This window comes from Eimeria mitis, genomic scaffold (genome assembly GCF_000499745.2).
Source record: "Eimeria mitis Houghton genomic scaffold, Emh_scaff1954, whole genome shotgun sequence".
NCBI lineage: Eukaryota > Apicomplexa > Conoidasida > Eucoccidiorida > Eimeriidae > Eimeria > Eimeria mitis.
Window position 1 is genome coordinate 6,358 of NW_013570278.1, and position 269 is coordinate 6,626.

The window sequence follows — 269 nt, forward strand, 5'->3', positions numbered from 1 at the left end:
TGGCTTGTTGCTGGAGTATGAAGTGCTGCACTGCTTCCCCTTTGCTTCGGAGTTAAAGAGAATGGGCATCATCGTCAGGGAGAAACAAACTAACAAAATATTTTTTTATGTTAAGGTTTGTAAACCCTAAACCCTAAACCCTAATAAACCCTAAACCCTAATAAACCCTAAACCCTAAACCCTAGGATACACTGCCGAAACCCAGTTTATACACCCTAAACCCTAAAGATTAAACATCGTCAGGGAGAAACAAACTAACAAAATTTTTT